The sequence below is a fragment of the Bradysia coprophila genome, unplaced genomic scaffold (genome assembly GCF_014529535.1).
Source record: "Bradysia coprophila strain Holo2 unplaced genomic scaffold, BU_Bcop_v1 contig_193, whole genome shotgun sequence".
Lineage (NCBI taxonomy): Eukaryota > Metazoa > Arthropoda > Insecta > Diptera > Sciaridae > Bradysia > Bradysia coprophila.
In genome coordinates, this window is record NW_023503456.1 from 834486 (window position 1) to 853130 (window position 18645).

The 18645-nt window shown below is 36.9% G+C and overlaps 1 protein-coding gene across 2 annotated transcripts in view; it reads right to left on the reverse strand.

Moving 5' to 3' along the window:
• The window catches only part of LOC119075151 (zwei Ig domain protein zig-8-like), a 183528-nt gene extending 165191 nt beyond the window's left edge, over positions 1-18337 (reverse strand). For both annotated transcript variants that reach the window (XM_037181546.1, XM_037181545.1), the window contains exon 1: positions 17210-18337. The gene's annotated coding sequence lies outside the window, so the exon portion shown is untranslated. The remainder of the gene's footprint in view (positions 1-17209) is intronic.
• Between the last annotated feature and the right edge of the window lie 308 nt (positions 18338-18645).

Consider the following 18645-nt stretch of genomic DNA (forward strand, 5'->3'; position numbering starts at 1 on the left):
TGCTTCCTCATAAGTCCCTGTTTGTCCTGAAAGTACGTGAAATTACCTTTCTAATGACAAACCGCACGACCTTGAACGTTTCGTGTACCTGGAGAAATTTCAGTCCCAAATATGCCCAAATATCCCAAATATAATCAACGTTCATTACGAGCTGGCATCAAAGAAAGGACAGTCAATATTATCATTCATCAAACGTCAATGCTATGGCCGCTTTAACGTCGATACGGTCAAAATGCTATACAACTCGGTCGTCCGTTCCCACCTCGAATTTGCCTGTCCAGTTTGGCTACCTCACCACGACACCCACATTCAAATGCTAGAAAGTGTACAACGTCAGTTCGTACTATACGCCAAGCACAACGGCCAAGTTGACCCTAATGAAGAAAGTTTTCGTTTACGCCCGTATGCTGACAGATGCGCCGAATTAAATCTTCAATCTTTGGCACGACGTCGAGCTAATGCATCAGTTTTTTTCATTCATGATGTATTGACTGGTAAAGTGAATTCACAAGTGCTTCGGGATAGAATAACTTTGTTCGATGGCTCACGATCTTTACGGAATCCTTCACTGATTCGCCTCGGTGTCCATAGACGCGCTTACTCAAGCTACTCGCCGTTCAATTTTGCATGTCGACTTTTCAACCTGGCAGCAGCCCACGTCGACCCCACTTTACCATCAAACAGCTTCCGACGGGAGGTTCTGGAGCTCGACGACTCGATATTCAATACCTTTGCCGCCTGCTGATCTGAATGCGTCGACTTCATGGCGGATATACATATTGGGAGGACCCAGCGAGGCGGCTAAATCTAACTTTGACCTTTTCTTTTTGACAATTCGCGCTTGAAACCTTGAGATTCTGTTGTATTTTTTAGTTCTTTTTGTTATTTAATTGAGGTCTACTTATTGACTTATCAATTGCTTATTGTGCTTGTAATTTTACTTGCTGTTTGGTTTTTTGAATTTTTGCTTCCGGTTGTTGACAAAGGTCTTCCAGTTTTGTGATATTTTTACTTATTTTTCTTTATATTTGTGCTTTATTATGTATGTCGGCTAGAGCATAGTAGACAATAAAATTGCGATTCATTCATTCATTCATGTTGGTTTTCGGTTTTTCATCACCTCCCATAAGCCACAACAGAAGCGTCGAGGAATTTTTTTTTTTTTTAAAGCGGCCTTGGCCAAAAACCGTCAATCAAAAAAAAAATCAGTCAAGTGACCCGACCCACCCAAGTATCAAATATACAAAACTTCAGCAAAAACGCAATATTGTACCAGGAAACATTTTCTTTCGACATTTTTCCGACAATTACTTTTCCACATCATTGTTTTTTTGTTGCTGTTCGCGGCAGCAGCAAAAAAATTATCCTTTTCCTATCTCTTGTGCAACATAAATTACATTTTGTCTACCGGAGCGACACGGTGTTCAAGACACCGAACATCTATATACCTTAGATACGAGAACTTACTGTAAAAAAAAATCCCACTCACCCACCCATACCGAATCCCATATTATTCGCGTATGATTCGTTAGGGGCTCCAGGGGATGTTGAATTTTAATTTATCTTTTGTTTTCACAAATTTAACCACGTTCCAACATTATATTCGCCTAACACACGACCGACATACATTATGTAAATGTACAAATATGCTTTTACTGTCTCTCTTCCATCTATATATACATTCTCATCAGTCGGTTTACATTATATTATGTTGAGACTTTGCCGCTTTTGTGTGATGATGATGATAATGAATGATAATATGCTACACGCATTCTTTTGAATCTTTGTCTTTGCGCCCCGTCTACATAAATAAATTGTAAATATTCTCAATTTTACTTTCTTGTAAACAAATTTTCTTCCCGTTTTTTTGTGTGCCATATTTGTACCGTCATACGGAACAATATACGTCGTATTTGTGTATAATAATACACCGAATATGTGTACGTACACATCCGAGTTTTCCATTCATTTTATAATAATGCCCCCATCCATACGTATACGAAAGAAAGCATTGGATGTGTTTATTTTATTATATACATTTTATTCAATGTAATATTCCCAACTTTCAACGCTAGACATAAGCATATTATGGGCGAACGGATGTACATATACTGTGAGAAGTGTGTAGCAGCAAGAAAGAAAGAAGGGACGAAAAAAGAAGTATGAAAAGAAAATAAACTTTTCTCATATAAAATGTACATAGTACACACACATTATTCTGCTCGGAGGGACAAAAAATGTAGTATTGTGAAGGCAAACAAAAAAGTAGCAGCAGCATCAACAACAGCAGAGAAAAAAAAGTGAATTTAATACAATTTCTAATGTAATTGGAAAATGTTGTTAAATTGTTGGGAAAACGAGAGAAGCTTTAATTTTTGATACAGTGATGCAGTTAGTGGGTGGGAAAAAAAAAGTTCAGCGCTAAAACGATATCGCCTGTAGACAATTAAATAAAATGAAACTCAAAGTATTATTACTTAACAGATCATCTTACAGAATTCACTTATCGACATTGGTAGAAGAAAGAAATTTCGCTTTTGTTTAAATGGCCAATCAGAACGACGACATCTCGACTTCAATGCTAATGCTTCATTTCCAGTTATCAAAAAAGTACTTCGTGAGAGAGAGAGAGAGACCGAATTTTTTCAATTTTTGCTTTGTTTATTTGACAGCTCGTTCTCTCACGGCACTATCACGTAGTACTTTTGGTTGAGTGGAAACCGTATACTTAAAACTTTATTTTCGTTTTATGTTTTGACATTTTGTAAACGGAAGCATCACTCTCTTCTAGAAGCAGTGAAGAAGACACTCACTTTCGTAGCCTGAGTACGTTGGGTTCCGATGCATCGAAATTTTGTGTTCAAAGCTGCGACTTGATGTTAATCAAACTTCATTCAACCGAGGTGGTTGCAAGAAAAGTAAATTTTCCCCAGTTAGTTTTACGTACCACACAAAAATCCTAAGAATCAGGTAGTCTTATATAGCAGTCATTGAACAATTCAAAAACGAATTGCTTCAGAGAAATTCAATGTTGAAAATACAGTTGTAGAACTATCGCTGAATGGTAGCGAACTTTCAAACCGCACCGTTATCCGATGAGACTATAGAAGTTTGGCTTTAGTAAGGAGAAAACATCAAAGCAAACTTTAAACAAATTATAAAAATCTTCACTAAAATCGACCGGGATATAACATCTTGAATGATTCTTTTGAAAAACAGACGACCGAAATCGGACGCATTTTCCAGTGGAATATTTTAACATGTGCCCAGAAAGGTATTCGACCCTAGAAGCCAAAACCACTTTCAAAAACATTCCTCGAAACTTGTGAAACATGCACTTTTCTTGTAGAAATATCTCCAGTTACGCGAGCCGTACAGAGTCGTGTGGGATGTCATCAGAAAGGTAATTGCATGTACTTTCAGGACTAATAGCGTCTTATTGGGTTTAAAATTCATCCCCAGTGTCAGTTGAAGCTATCAACCGAAAAAGACTGAAAACGTACCCTTTCCTTACACAAATTTCTCGAGTTATACGAAACGTGCATGGTTTTATGAGGTGTCATTAGAAAAGTAATTTTATGTTGTTTCAGGGAACATATGAGGGATTCGGAAGCATCTTCGATGAAATATGAAAAGTTGAAATAATTAAGTGCTCATATTAATTTCATCGTAGATGCTTCCAAGCCCCCATTATACCCTACTTGTCCTGAAACAACATAAAATTTAAATTACCTTTCTAATGACACCCCACGCGACCTTGCACGGCTCGTGTACTTGGAGAAATTTCCGTAAGAAGTGTGAATTTTCGGTTTTTCAGTACCTCGCACACCAGCCACACAAGCTTCGAGGAATTTGTAGTGGGGTCTTGTAGGTTTACGCATACGTTTGTAACACGTCGAATTGGACTCCCTGAGTAAGGGGAAACCTATTGTGGTTGTCCATAGATGTAAATCAGCGAAAACAAATGTCTGTCTGTCCGTCCGTCTGTCCGTTCTCTTACTTGAGTAAAATGCATCCGATTTTGAAAATTCTATTTTTCCCGTTTGGTAATGTCAAAAGACAGGCTAAGTTCGAAGATGGGCGATTTCGGATCGACCCCTCCCGAGCTGGGGCCCAATAAGTGCTTTACGGTTTTTCGAAGATATCTCCGGACATTCAAACGCTATACTCGTAAATGACACATCAAATAAAAGGTATTTACAATACCGATCGACAAAAAAAAAGTTTATGGAAATCGGATGACCGACTCGTGAGTTAGACCCCTTGATGTGAACCAGGCACAGGGCAAATTTGGACATATTTCGTCTGTTTTAGCTTTATTAGATAGGTATTGACCGTACCAATCAGGGAAAAAAAGTTTATGAAATTATGAGCGTGAGCTGGGTCTCTTGAAGTGAGCTCTTATCTGGCTTTTCGGCCGTACAGTGAACGTGGAGTATTTTGTTAATATATCGAGTAAATTTTGACCGAATTTCATGATTTTTTTTTGTTTGAAAGGTATTAACCAAGCGCCGGTACTATTTCTGGTCTCCTAACAAAATGGCTACCGGCGGCCATATTGGATTTTAGTAAAAGTGATATAAAGTGGGAAAAATGATGCTTAGAGAGTTTCTGTTAACATGGAAATAATGTGTTAAGTGTGAGGGGTTTCAGGGATTCCATATATGGACATCTATATATACCTATATACAGCTATATTGAGCAATATACAGGCATGTAGAGCTATATAATATGTTTATTTATAGTGAAATATAGGTAAATATAGCGGTATATAGCTGTTTAAATAGGAATTAATGAAAGTTGACTTCGTACGGGGCTTTCTATATTGCCTCCGGCAATTTATTTGTTGATGATATCAAGGCAAAGAGTGGATAATGCAAGTGATTTTAAAGCGCGAATAGCTTTTCAGCAGAGAAGAAAATGAAATAAGAGAAGTGAAGAGTTCCACATTAAAGGCTTTTGATACGAATAGGTGTTTCGTACGGGTCGGTGTTAGCTATGTTTTTAAAGCGGTTTTGGTTTCTAGGGTCGAATACCTTCCTGGGCACACACTGGAAAAAATTCCACTGGAAAGTGCGTCCGATTTCGGTCAGCTGTTTTTCAAAAGAATCCCTCCCTTTGTGTTCAAAACGAATGACTTCGTTGCCGTCTATCCGTTTTGTACTCACAACCCTAGAGCCGGTATAGACAATATAGTCGAAAATAATTAGGGTAATCACTCACGCGCGAGTGTAACACTTACGATCGAAAGTTATGGAACAACAAAACGGTTCTGTGAAAAGAAACTTCTGCTCCAACAAATAAATTGTAAATATGATTGTCGAATTCCAAAACAGAATATGTGATGTGAGAGTTTGTTATGTGCGTTTAGCAAAGTCGTGTACACAATGTGTTGGTGGATATTTGTACGTACTACGTCTACATCTCATCCATACACCCAGAACAATATGTATACAAATGTGTAGCACACGATCTAAATCCTATTATTAAACATTTAAATTAAACAGATTTCAGAAAACAATTTTACAGTCTTATCAGGAAGTTGTGTGTTATGTTTGTCTGGTGGGGCCTAAGGTTATGATTCTAACATGCCTTGAATATTAAAACACAACAATCCGGAGTGTAGGCTTTAACAAAGCTTAATATATCTACAAGCAACTTATGATCCATTTTTATTGTACACAGAAACGATAAAGCCGTTGTTTCGGAGTTTCTTACACGAGTACGATATATGTTATATGTTATGCTGTGTGCTATACAGCAGGGAAATATGATGGAAACGCTTTTCTGCGGAGAAGAATGGGATAGTGTTGTGGAATTTATTATATTCAGTTTTGATCGCTGTACATATTCAAATGCGCACCAGCAACTTTAACACACATACACACGACCAAGGGGGAAACTACGCTAGCAAATCTTCTCCCACTTACTTCCATTTGTCGTCAATTGGTAGCTTTTGGCGTCTGCTGGTAGCTATTGGTGTTTATTGTTGTCTATTGGTTGCTATTGACGTTTCTTGGTGACATCTGTTGGTAGCTATTCGCGTCTATTAGTTTCTTCGACCTATCTTGACAGCTATTGGTGTCTATTGATAGCTATTGGAGTCCATTGATAGCTTTTGACGATTTTTGGTAGCTATTGGCGTCTATTGGTTGCTATTGACGTCTATTGGTAGCAATTGGCGTCTATTTGTTGACATTGACGTTTCTTCGTAGCTATTGACGTTTCTTCGTAGCTATTGACGTTTCTTCGTAGTTATTGACGTTTCTTCGTAGCTATTGACGTTTCTTCGTAGCTATTGACGTTTCTTCGTAGCTATTGACGTTTCTTCGTAGTTATTGACGTTTCTTCGTAGCTATTGACGTTTCTTCGTAGCTATTGACGTTTCTTCGTAGCTATTGACGTTTCTTCGTAGTTATTGACGTTTCTTCGTAGCTATTGAAGTTTCTTCGTAGCTATTGAAGTTTCTTCGTAGCTATTGACGTTTCTTCGTAGTTATTGACGTTTCTTCGTAGCTATTGAAGTTTCTTCGTAGCTATTGACGTTTCTTCGTAGCTATTGACGTTCCTTCGTAGCTATTGACGTTTCTTCGTAGCTATTGACGTTTCTTCGTAGCTATTGACGTTTCTTCGTAGCTATTGACGTTTCTTCGTAGTTATTGACGTTTCTTCGTAGCTATTGAAGTTTCTTCGTAGCTATTGACGTTTCTTCGTAGCTATTGACGTTTCTTCGTAGCTATTGACGTTTCTTCGTAGCTATTGACGTTTCTTCGTAGTTATTGACGTTTCTTCGTAGCTATTGAAGTTTCTTCGTAGTTATTGACGTTTCTTCGTAGTTATTGAAGTTTCTTCGTAGCTATTGACGTTTCTTCGTAGTTATTGACGTTTCTTCGTAGCTATTGACGTTTCTTCGTAGCTATTGACGTTTCTTCGTAGCTATTGACGTTTCTTCGTAGCTATTGACGTTTGTTCGTAGTTATTGACGTTTCTTCGTAGCTATTGAAGTTTCTTCGTAGCTATTGACGTTTCTTCGTAGCTATTGACGTTTCTTCGTAGCTATTGACGTTTCTTCGTAGCTATTGACGTTTATTCGTAGCTATTGACGTTTCTTCGTAGTTATTGACGTTTCTTCGTAGCTATTGACGTTTCTTCGTAGCTATTTACGTTTCTTAGTAGGTATTGACGTCTCTTGGTAGTCTGTTGGCGTCTATTTTGCCGTAATTTGCATAAGAAACTTAGTGAAAATTTTAAACAATAGAATTCCTTTGTTTAAATTTTTCACTAAGTTTCTTATGCAAATTACGGTAGTATTGCTAGCTATTTGCGTCTATTTGTAGATATTCTCTTGGTAGCTATTGGCGTCAATAGCAACCAATATACACCAATAGACGCCAATATACCAATATAAGGAAATAGGACGTCAATTCCGATAAACCAGTCCATACTGATGACTACAAGCATGTATTGACGTTCTATTGGTAAGTATTGGCGTCTATTGGCGGTTATTCATGGTTATTGGTATCTATTGGTACCAATAGCAAATAGCACCTGTGCCAGTATTTGCTCGCGTAGTTTCCCCCTCACACACGACATGAAGAGAATCTGAACCATAATCTTTTTCTTCGCCAAGAAAATGGAAAATATAAATTTTTGATGGTAGGACGTGTTGAGAGAGAATATATATTAAAATTGATAGAAGCTGAACGGAACGCATTTTATGAATTTTATGTGGACCAATTGCGAAGGCATTGACTTTATCCTTTGTCTAAGGACTCGCACAGCCACAGGATACTCGTACTGATGATATACCAATTCAACGATGAAAATGTCAAAAAATACAAAAAATTAATAATTGTCTCAATATGCGACGGGAGTAACTGAGCTCAGCAACGTAATTGATCGGTCATTCAGGAGATTATCCTCAATTAAGAAAATAAGCCCAATGTTTACCTGTTTTCTTCATTTTCTTTTGTTTTCTTTCCGTTTTGATATTCTGCCTCTTTATGTGAACAGATTTCGTAAATAGTTTTCGTCATCTGTTACTCATATATAATGTTGTGCTGAAATGATAGGACATGTCCCATCCACTCCATATATGCACAAGTGTAGCCACCGGCAGTGTATGTAAAGCGGTTCTTGTTGTATACAATTTATTTATTTTTGTATGGAGCGTCTGTGTTTCAAATTATTTCAGTTTCTTAGCACCGTAAGGCATACTAAAAAAAATTCGCTTAAATGAAAATAAATTACGTTGTCTGTCGTTGAGGTGGTTTAGGTCTTCAACACAAAAAAAAAAAATTATTAAAAAAAAATCCGAGCGAATCTTTAAGACGTTATCAAAATGGTGAACGTATAATGAAGGAAAATTTCATCAACAGAACCAGCAACGGAACCGTGATGTTTGGCCTTGAGCTTTGGGAACCGATTACTTCTGAAGCTGTTTAGAAAGGCATTAATGTATGATTAAATTTTACCCGGATCATATGCCTTTGACACAGCAACACTACTTTAAGAGACACTTTGCGAAAACGTCGACCAATTGAAAGTCAAGGGGTCTCCGAATATAGCTGTTTTGGTTTGGATGGATTCGTTGGACTATGCTCTCAGAGGTCCACACCTAACGTGAAAGTGTTTGAAGAAAAAGATTCTTTGACAAATTACTGAGTCTAGAGAAAGCTTTCGAAAGAGATATAACTCATAAAGATCCTCCGACTCCAGATACACTTGATTAAGTAAGAATTGCTGCAAGTATCTTATACTACTTATTTATGAAGAATGCATTACAACTCCACTCATTCCAAAGGAACGGGCACTTGAAGATAGATGATAAATTGAAAATTTCGTCGTAGAGTGACCTTGCTGCAAACAAAATGTCGTAACAGATACTTGTTGTGAGGCTGGCATGGCGAGTGTGGTATCATTGTAAAGCTTAGACTGCAGGCTGGTCAGGCATTATTGTTTTGTTGCAGACAGGGTCAACCTGTGTATTGCAGATGAGTCCTAGTTTCGCCGAGGATAATGAAAATAAAAATTTTCAAATATTTTACAATTTAGACAAAACTTGTAAAATCCATTCTCGTCGTTTAATAGCGCATGGAATTCTCTACCAATATCGCCATTCAAAGAGTTTCAAACTTTCTTCGTCTTGGACATATCACCGTTCAAAGATGTCGAATTTTCGACTTTAGCTGGCTGTAGCAACGTGGTCAAGTTGTCGAGGGGAGCCATTTCAATACGAATTTGCTTAGAACAAGTCCCTCTATCCGTTGCGATAACAATCTGTATTCAAATTGACTCGTCGGTCCGGCATGTGGTTGCTTATAGTACTCGAGTCCCTCAATAAGAATATAAAACATAGCTAACGCCGACCCGTACGAAACACCTATTTGTATCAAAAGACTTTACTGTGAAACTCTTCATTTCTCTTACTTCATTTTCTTCTCTGCTGAAAAACTATTCTCCCTTTAAAATCACTTACATTATCTTTCTTTGCCTTGTTATCATATACAATTAAATTGCCGGAGGCAATATAGACAGCCCCGTACGAAGTCAAATTTCATAAATTCCTATTTAAACAGCTATATACCGCTATATTTACCTATATTTCACTGTAAATAAACATTTCACAGATGAATTTGCTATTATATAGCTCTATATGCCTGTATATAGCTCAATATAGCTGTATACAGGTATATATAGATGTCCATATATGGAATCCCTGAAACCCCTCACACTTAACACATTATTTCCATGTTAACAGAAACTCTCTAAGCATCATTTTCCCCACTTTATATCACTTTTAATAAAATCCAATATGGCCGCCGGCAGCCATTTTGTTAGGAAACCGAAAATAGTACCGACGCTTTACATTTGTTAATACCTTTCAAACAAAAAAAAAATCATGAAATTCAGTCAAAATTTACTCGAGATATTGACAAAACACTCCACGTTCACTGTACGGCCGAGTAGCCAGATAAGAGCTCACTCCAAGAGACCTAGCTCACGCTCCGGAGAACATTATTTCATAAATTTTTTTTCCCTGATTGGTACGGTCAATACCTATCTAATAAAGCTAAAATAGACGAACGTATGCGTAAACCTATAAGACCCCAGTACTTCGTACGGGTCTAAAAATCAGAGGTGATGTCGCGACTCTATTTAAGCTTTGTTCAACCATACCGTGGATCGGAGACCCTTTTGGTTTTAAATTTCATAAAAGCTGGTCGAATTTTTTGCAAAATGACTCTTTACAAAAGTCACGCTATTTTAAAGTCTTTTCGCCATCAGCTTCCGCCTTATCGTGCGAAAAGAATCAAAATTAGCCCAAATTTGTAAGAACCGTCGCGCTTTCCCGAACGAAGTAGTGCCTATTCAGGGCCTATTTTCAGAAATTTTTTTCTGAAGTTTCGGATCATAATTCACATGAACATGAAGTGTCAACATAGCTGCCACCCCGCTGCCTCCCCGAGGCATTTTTGTGAATATTACGTGTAATATAATTTTTAATCTGTAGACATCCTCATTCTAGCTAAAAAATTGTTCTACAGCAGAACTCGAAGTTGGAATGATGGCTTAGCCTGACTACCATCTCTTGGCATGTAAATAATAAAAATACTTTGAATGAGTACTCGGAAACTTAACGATTTTTTTATTAAATAAAATATATTGGACCATTCTTCACATCATTCTCTAAAAATAACGGTACATTTTCAAGACATGCAGCAAAACAGTAGGATCGAATAAAAATAGAAAAAAAATTGTTTCCTGACTAATTATGCCTGCACGTGTTTCTGCTGAATGATTCTGACGCCTTTTTTATGGTTTCCGGGAAATGACTTGACGTTTCGGTCAGTTGCAGTGTTGACCTTTTTATTCGCTTTTATCGAACTACGCCATAAACCAGTGTGGTTGTTTTCAACACCCTTCGATACATTTTTCATTTATGGGAATTGATCAACTCTGAAGACCAAACCTAACGATTTAACTCCATACCGCACTGTACACGAACCCAGTCTCCAGTAGTTTCTTTTCATCTGGTTTAATTAGCAAAATACTTAGAAAAGGTGCATATCAATTTCAACTCTGCATGCACACGTTGTTTCCATTAACGCTTTGTTTAAGTTTTAAATATTATCGCCATAGATTAATGCTGTACTGTGGCGTCATTCCAGCTATATATATTCAGAGTGAATGTACTCGACGTGAATGGATGAAAGCTTTTTGTTAGATGTTGATTCTATTTTCTGTTTATAACGTTCCAGACATAACATATACACAACGAAAATTAATGTTTCGCATTTTGTGTCTTTGCTTTTATCTGAAATTTATTTGCCAAGCAAAATTTTCGGGTAGACACGGTGAACTGAGTTGAACCAGTTGAAAATGCGATAAATTGAAACATGTAATTGATTGTGATGCAGTTGCAGCAAATCGAGAATAGATCATCTTCAAGATATGGTACTTTCAGACGTAACGTCACTTAAGCTTCGTTCAATGTTTCGTTCATTCAGAGGGATTCTTTTGCATTGTCCAGTGGACTTTTTTCTATGTGCCTAGAAAGGACTTCGACCCTAGAACCCAAAACCACTTTCAAAAAAATTCTTCGAAGCTTTTGTGACTGGTGAAAGGTGATCAAAAACCGAAAACTTGCACTTTTCTTACCAATATTTCTCCAGTTACACGAGCCGTACATGGTGGTGTGGGATATCATTTGAAAGGTAATTTTATGTGCTTTTGGGCCAAATAAGGCTTATGGGGGTTTGAAAGCATCTACGATGAAATATGAGAAGTTGAAATGTTTAAGTGCCCATATTTCATCGCATATGCATCCAAACCCCATAAGACTCTATTATGGCCCAAAAGCACATGAAATTACCTTTCAAATGATACCCCACACCACCATGTACGGCTCGTGTAACTAGAGAAATTTCAGTAAGAACAGTGTAAGTCTTCGGTTGAAAACTTCAACTGCACATATTTCAGTGCGAATTAATTTTAAAACCAATGAGTCTCTATTCGGCTCAATAGTACATGTGATTACCTTTCAAATGACACCCCACACGACCCTGTACGGCTCGTGTACCTGGAGGAATGTTGGTAAGAAAAGTGCAAATTTTCGGCTTTCGATCACCTTTCACCAGCCATAAAAGCTTCGAAGAATTTTTTTGAGAGTGGTTTTGGCTTCTAGGGTCGAGGTCCTTTCTAGGTACCTATAAAAAGTTCCACTAGAAAACACGCCCGATTTCGGTAGGCTGGAGCTCGTTCAGAAACTCTTCGTTAAATTTCACTGGTGAGGATTTTGACACTTCTTTCATATAAAATATGTCAAAATCTTCACTTTGGGTAACGAATTATTAGTTCGTGAACGAGTCAAATGTCAGCTGTTTGTTTATTGGTTGTCTTGCTCACACTGGGAAATTATGAAAATTATCGAGAAACTAAAATTTCTAAGATTGGCTGGTTTTAGATTGTTAGTCACTGTATGATTTTACATCGATGGAAGTATTAAGTTAATTTCATTGTTCGAATATCAGTGCCGAACTATCAAACCAAAACCATTCGCCATTTATTGTTAAATGTGCCAAGAATTTTCGGAAAGAGGTGTGTGTTTGTGTGTGTGTGAACGATAATTAACTTTCATTAATCGCATTGTTCCGTTCAATAATGATTAAGCGAATTCTCGCTTTCAAAACCAAAATCATTCTTTGCTGTATTGTACGATGGAAGTTTTCTATTATCAGGGTCATGGTTGCTTGAAATAGACATGTAAGAATACGGCTAATATTATTGATCGATACAATGTAAGGGTGATGATGGCGTAATTTGGGAAAAGACTTAGAATACACCTTCATACACGCCAGTCTTTAGCAAATTATTTTTATTTACATGCCAAGAAAGGTAGTCAAAAATTATGGAAAATTCAAGAAAATATTTTTACAAAAAATATCGCTGCCCACAATATGGCATATTCATTACCTAGGACGAAAAACGTGAGTTCTGCCACTAGAATATTTTGTTGCACTAAAAGTTAAGTGTCCATTCCACTCAACAAAAAGTACTCCGTGAGAGAGCAACGTGTCAAATAAACAAAGAAAAAATTGAAAAAAACGAGCCATCAGAACAGTCGGAGCGTTTGCTGCGACTGAGCCCCGTACAAACCCGTATATCTATTGCGTTCGTGACCCTAGTGCGTCTGTCACCCTACTTTGATCGTAAGCCTATTGCGCCGGTTAATGTAGTTAAAGTAAAAGTATTATGTAATATGTACATCTTACAAATTGCGCATAGCGCAATTACGAAGCCCCGTACGACGTTCCTTTCAAATGAAACAAAAATTTCAAATCGCCCTAAAATTTTATTTTTTTGAAGGGCCTAGTATCGGCCTCAGTCCGAGGCCCCAAATTTAATTTTTTTTTCAACTACATTCTATTCGGCCTTTGATTACCTTCCAAATGAAACAAAAATTACGAAAAACGGATGAAATTTGCTCGAGTTATATGTAAAATACACATAGGGCCCTAGTAGTGGCCTTAGTCCAAGGACCTAAATTTAATTTTTTTTCAACAATATTCTATTCGGCCTTTGATTACCTTCCAAATGAAACAAAAATTACGAAAAACGAATGAAATTTGCTCGAGTTATATGTAAAATACACATAGGGCCCTAGTATCGGCCTCAGTCCGAGGACCCAAATTTTTTTTTTTCAACTACATTCTATTCGGCCTTTGATTACCTCCCAAATAAAACAAAAATTACGAAAAACGGATGAAATTTGCTCGAGTTATTAGTAAAATACACATAGGGCCCTAGTAGTGGCCTTAGTCCAAGGACCCAAATTTAATTTTTTTTCAACAACATTCTATTCGGCCTTTGATTACCTTCCAAATGAAACAAAAATTACGAAAAACGGATGAAATATACTCGAGTTATATGTGAAATACACATAGGGCCCTAGTAGCGGCCTTAGGCCAAGGACCCAAATTTAATTTTTTTTCAACAACATTCTATTCGGCATTCGATTACCTTCCAAATCAAACAAAAATTACGAAAAACGAATGAAATTTACTCGAGTTCTATGTAAAATACACATAGGGCCCTCGTAGCATTTCACTTCTAAGGCCCTAACTCACGGCCCACTTACCCGATTTTAAAAAACTTTTTTTTCCTGGATTGGTATTGACAATACCTATCATTTGCCGTGTCATTTACATTTCCATCGTTTATTTTGCCATAAATATCACCAAAAGACCTTAAATCACTTAGGTGGCCGTAACTCACGAAGGGCCGACCCGAATATGCCCATCTTCGAACTTAGCCTCACTATTTCGACTATCTTTCAGGGAAAAAAAAAATTTTTGAAATCGGATTTGATTTACTCAAGATATCGACGTGACAGACGGACAGACGGACAGACGGACAGACGGACAGACGGACAGACAAAATTTTTATTGCAGATTCGTCATCTATGAACATAGGCAAACACTTTGCCCTTACCGTCTGCTTCGAATTCCATCAATTACACACGGCATCGTAATCCTATAAGCCCCTTTGTATTTCGTACGGGGCTAAAAACAATTTTGTCTCTCACACGGACTACTTTTTTGGTAAGAGGAAACTAAGCTCTCTAGCTTACATCGTCAAAGTGTCAATGTAAAATTCAATGTAAAATTTGTTATTGAAAGGCATGACGTAATTGCATTGCCATGTTCATTAGCTGCAGTCATTAGTTGTCATGCTAATAAATTATTGGAATGTTGATACGTATTCAGAGAGTATTTGGCTTTAACTTACAACAGCGCAACAGTTAAATTGAATGTGCAGATCAAATGTAACCATGATGAAACATCCGCAAATTATTGGCATCGTTAAATTTTACTAAGCATACCCAGTGCGGTGCAAGGCATTTGTTCATTTGCCTTTAATTTTGGTCTGTATACAACAAATTTTCAGATCAATTAGTGAATGCACTTGGTTGGTTCAAAGATGTTAGTTGTCAAAGTAATTGAAGTACATTTCGAGAGAGTACGTCTTATATAGATATTTCGTAAGGGTATCCATAAGAGATTTCGATAGAATGAGTTATTATCATTTGAAGGCGAAAGGTGAATCGTGGGATTACTTTGAAGTGGTTGTCATTTTGATGTTATCGGATTTTTAAGCGTTTAGAAAAACTTAGGTTCAGACTATGGCGACAGTGGTAATTGTATGTATGCTCTAAGGCCACTATACCATTTTATACATGTGCATCTCTAGCGAATTATAAATAAAAATGAAATTTCAATGAAGGTGTTGGAAATAACTTTTGTTAGTTTACATAGCGTAACTGCACAGCGTGATCTACTTCTACATCTACCTTTGACTGAGACTAGTGTAAGCGTTACCATCCAGATGAGTTCTGAGATTATGTTAATGAAGTTGCAGAATGTCCATTGTAGAAAATCAGATATCTTAAAAACAAAGTCGAATGTTTCTGAAAAGCCTAAGCCTTTTTTGTTCCTTCCCATGTATCACTATGGATGTTCGGCTTGACGGTATAAACATAAAAAAAGGATAATCCCATTTCTTCTATGACAAGCCAAACAGAATGTTATAAATGATGGAGAGAAACACGCAAAAAAAAGCAACGAAGTTCGACCCGACACAAATAAAAAAAAAAATTGTTGAAATAAAACAAAGGTTCAAAGATTTACCAGCAAGCTGAATAAATTTATGCGAAAGAGATATTATATGGAACTGGCAATGTGTATACGGGTAACGCGTTTGGGGTCTATTTGAATATTATAATTTCATATTTATACGAAACCAAAGTAGAGACAAGAGATATGAAGGGAGAAGAAAAAAACAGTTTACGAAAATTGAATTGGTTCCATTCATTTTATGCGATAAATAATTGTCTTGGCCATAAAAAAAATCCATATTTATGTTTCTCAACAAAAGAAAAACCCGACCAAAAAAAACAAGAAAACATTTCGGCTAACGGAATTTATAGAACAGATCAAATAGTTATTTATCTATCAAGGCATTCATTTTCTCACACATTATGACTGTCAAAAACCCGAGTCGAGGCCAAGGTTGACAATACATACCAAAATACCGACAACTGTGGTAGATATCAAAGCATGTAATAATGCAAGTTTTCAACGGATCAACAAAAAAAGAAAAAAAATCCGGAACCCAAGTTTCAGGAGAATTTAAGTGCTGCGTCACAATCCACTCGTTTAGTGGTTTTGATGGAAAGCGCTGCATAAAATAGCTGTCGAATTCGATATTTCAAATTTTTGTATTGGAATTGACATTCAAACGTTGCTTTTTTAAAAGAAGAGCCAGATTTGGTTAGGTTTGCACCATTTATGGAGTTTTATCGATTGGCACACTCATTTGTGTAAAATATCTAGAAACAAATTTCACTCAACATTTTACACAAATGAGTATGCCGATAAAATCGATAAAATTCAATAAAACCTAGCAACATATGGCGCTTATTCTTCAAAGACAACGTTTGAGTGTCAATTCTGATACTAAATATTGGATTCGACCGCTTTTTTATGCAGCACTTTCTACCACACCAAACGCGTGGATTCGTTTCGTGCAGCAGCTATCTTCATTTCTATAGAATTGATGGAATGTGATGAATAATTTGGGATAAATGTTCAAATAGTATTTAAACGCTGCAAAAATTCTATTAAAATTCTAAGTGCTACAATGAAGTGAATTTTCGCTACTCTTCCGTGTGTATTTGTAGATTCACACATTTCATAGTAAACAGCGAGAACACTTTATTCGCATTGTTTTAGGTGTGAGAAAGCGTTTTTCTCACTGTTTTCGGTGCGACAATATTTTTCCCGCGCTTCTCTTCGTCGTGATCAATACGACATTTAAAATCGGCCAAACTAAGAGTTGACTTCCGTCACAGAATTGCAAATTAACGACTTTTCGGTTCGGTATATAGAACTTGTATTATCATCTTGTAGCATCGAGAACTGAAATTCTTTTCCAGCGTCAAACAAAAGCTCTTCTGGCAATGATATGCTTGAAAAAGCAATTTATTTGCTTCGTAATATGCACGAACAACAACCGCATAATATAAAGCGCGGAACCCATTTACCCATTCCCATCATTGAGTCAGTGATCAAAGACAAACAATTTTCTATTTTATACTTTCCATTTTTGCGGTCGTCTTGTTAAACATAATAAATCTGAAATAAACTTACAATGACAAAGTTTAAATCCCTTTCGCTCGGCTCTCTCGCTCTCTGTGTATATATAACTGATGACTTCGCTGTTTCGTTTTGTTCGGATAGAAAAACTGACAAAAAAAAACTTTTTTTTCTTCTTGTCCGTTTTAATAGCGAACTAGCACGCACTTTTGTTTTAAAAATTAATTTTACTTTTTCAATTTATTAGCACAAAGATAATCTGGCGTAGGATTACGGCAGACTTTCTGTTTGCTTCTTTTATATGATTTTTCCCGACTTTTTTGCTCTTTTTTTTTCGCTCGCTTTTCTATCGTTCTTATAGTCTGATTTCCATAAACCTCTTTTCAAATTATTCAAAACCCGAGTCCGTACAACTTTTATATCTGATTTTATGGATCAAATTTTCTTTTCAAATTTTTCTTCTTCTTTCTTCCTCTTCGTTTCGTTTACATTTAAACCAACACGTTTACACTAAATTTCATTCGAATACATCACTCTCATCAGATCCCACACTCGACTGGTCTACGAAATTGATTTACTTCACAATCACCGAACGGTCTTCAATTAACATTTACACCATAAACATTCGCATGTGCCATGATTGTAAAAACCGACTAATTAGCGCCGTATAATATTTATCCTTGATTGAACCGAGATATAAATAAAAATGGGAAATGTTTGAATTTACCACCGATAAATCTTTTCTTGCCCCATAAATTCTAACACCCTAAAGTTTGCATGTTTCGCCGATTAATGTGGAAAAAAATACCGCAATATACGGCAATATATAGCACTCAGAAACAAATCGAAGTGAGAGCAATGGAACACCACTTTAGTCACAATATATTATCAAATAGGAAAAAAAGGAAAATCTCAACCGACTGATCTGACTTGGCAATAAAGTTCGAATCAACCTTATCAACTGTTGACTAACGTCTGGTTGATTTAGGGCTTTGCAGTTGCAATTTATAATCATGCATCAATCATGAAAGGTAACTATGTCACTATTTACTTCCGACTATATTGACTACGTCGACTCTTTCGCCCATGCACGATTTTATATGTTACGTTTACGTGATTGCGTTTCAATATTTGATTCGACAAAAAAAATTGCGATACATCCACAATGAAAGCAATATCTCATCTGCCTGGTACCAGGGCAGTTACCCCATGCACGGTTTTGAATATTGTTGAGCAAACGATATAGCAACATTGGTGACGGATATAAACAACACCTCTTTGCGCGCGCATTTTGAGCAGAAACGGTGCCCCGTTTTCTCGTCGCTGCTATATGATAACGGGAACTGATTTTCGAAACGAGACGGGGAAAAATGGTTTGGTGAACGGAAAGCATATACTGTAATTTCACCGGAATGCATCGACATTTACTGTGTATTGAGATGGGGACGAAAGAAAAAAAAAACAGGGGAAGTGTGGGGCAGTGTGTGTTG